Here is a 2404-nt window from a genome sequence, read left to right on the forward strand (position 1 = left end):
TGAGGCTTTCCATCTGTGGGGTAGGTAGCAGTGTGGATGGATTAAGTGTAGCACATCTCTCGACAACAAGGTGTGGCTGTGAAAGAAGAACTGTTATGTAGGAGAGATGTCTGGTAAAGATATTTTGTTAAGTAACCATATCACAGCCACTGCATGAGGTACCTTAAGTGTTAATGGGTGAAATAACACCATTATTGTTGATGCCCGCACTGCCAATGGCTTCTGGCCATTGATTCAAAAGTACGATCTCGTCCCTTTTTCCCCCTTTCAGTGGACACTGGCCCCTAATTACCGCAATTCAGCAGGGGGTCTTTCATTAGGAGTACTGGACTCCCCCGTGCACGGTTTCAGCTCCGACCCTGGAAAGCGGAAAAAACGTTGAGATCTGGTTTGAGGACCCAATTGTTGAGAAAAGTCTCTCAATGAGACTCAGAGTTGCTGGAGTCAGTTAATGCAAAGGTTTAATCTTGCAGCAAGTTCAAGAATGTGTGTGTGTATGGGTGTATGTGTGCGAACGTGTGTGAGTTTGTGAGAGTTTAAAGAATCTGTTATCCACAGGCAGGTCTTAACTAGTATGGCACGGGTCCAGCCTGTCTCATCTTTTTTGGAAGGTCCAGCGCTCGGCCGTAACCCTTCTGTCTGTTTGGACTCTCACATACATTCGGTTAATCATAGAAAAACGAGAACAAAACTTTTTAGCCCCTTAAATTCATAAAACAGACATGGTGCAGTTATTTCCATTCTAGAAAATAAGAGTAATCACCACCATTCCTATAAATTCTGGATATTCTAACAATCTGAATCTTTTTTAAATGTTCGATGAAGCCCTTTGCTGTTCTGTTTAGAGACTCAGCTGATCATAAACCAAGTTTTGCTCTTGAACCAAGCTTCTAAACTCTTCACCTTTTTCATTTCTCAGTTAGTATTCACTTTAAAACTGATTAAAAGAAAAATCAAATGAATGCCTATCAACAAATGTGGGATCTAAACTCTAGTGCTTCCTCTAAAATAATTTCCTTTCTCAATTCAGAAATGTGTGTGTGTAAGTCACAACACCCGTGACACCAAAACGGCTTTCTTTTCTCTCTTTTCTCTACACTCTGCACTGTGAGCACACACAACAAATCAGAAAGGCTTTTTTCTCTCTTTTCTACATTATGGACTGTGGGGACACAAAACCGCTCTCTCTTTTTTTTTTTTTTTGATTGTGTGCCAGGGCCTTGTCTCACGTATTAGATTATGCTTAAGATACGAATGGGTTTATCAGTCACATCAGAATCCATACATACTGATCCTCCCGTAATAAAATGGTCGGATCTTATCAAACACACTTTGTTTCTTGTGACAAGTCAGCGAAACAGCGTATACACGTCAAGACACTGAATCAAGTTTGCCACAAGAACTCATAAGTTTGGCAGTATTGCTCTGCCGTCAGCAATCATACACCCATTTTATTTTCATGAGACATGTGCAGGCACCTGTTCATCTACTGTTCTATCACTATGAATTAGTTTATCTATTATCAATAAGGATACTTCTACAACTACTATCAAAGTATGTTCGGACTTCTTATGTTGTCAGTTGCTATATATGAATAAGTGGGTTGCTACTGAAAAGCATTAAGCATGTCACACAGCCCAAACATATAACATTTCAGGACACACCACACAGTTAACAACCACAGTGAAGCGTGTCAAAGCCCAAACATGTAACATTCAACAGGACACTTACACAACACATTCAAATCAAACAGTCAGACAACATACAAGAACCTATACCCCAGCCGGCATTGCTCCCTGCCTATTTTCCTACAACTCACTATGTGTGCGCACACCTTTATTCACAAACTCTTCAACTTATACTCTTTTACAGAAGCTGCTACAGCTCGATTGGCCAAATACCCTTAGATCCTATTTCGGTGAATTTGACATCTGCCTTGCATGTAACAGATTAGCGGTTTAGCAGTTTTAATTTAGTTTGAGTGAAGGAATTCATTTTATAGCAAAATCCGAAATCGTGAAGAACTCATGGAAGTAAGCTTATTCTCGGATTCCTGAATCTTTAGATTTGCTCTTTCTTTTACTGCAAAGTACAACGTTGAGCAGCACTAATGAGTTGTTTCTATTTTTGGCAGGCTTTACCTTTGCGGATGAAGCCCTTTCTGTCTGTGCAAAAGAAATCTTGTTACTGTGCAGAGTGACTTCTCTGAGTAGAGTCGCCTTACTTGTTGCGACTGTGCCGATGTTCGAAGCTGGAGTGCAAAGTTGTTGCTTGAATGGTGCTCGCTGGAGCGTGCGATAGTGTAAAGTTATACCATTTAAAAGGGCTGAAGAGTGCTCAGTGCAGCGGGTGGGCGGAGGTGCGGAATGCGAAGTAGACTTTAACACGGCTCTGGGAGCGAGCC

The sequence above is a fragment of the Leuresthes tenuis genome, unplaced genomic scaffold (genome assembly GCF_036924035.1).
Source record: "Leuresthes tenuis unplaced genomic scaffold, fLeuTen1.0.hap1 SCAF_18, whole genome shotgun sequence".
Lineage (NCBI taxonomy): Eukaryota > Metazoa > Chordata > Actinopteri > Atheriniformes > Atherinopsidae > Leuresthes > Leuresthes tenuis.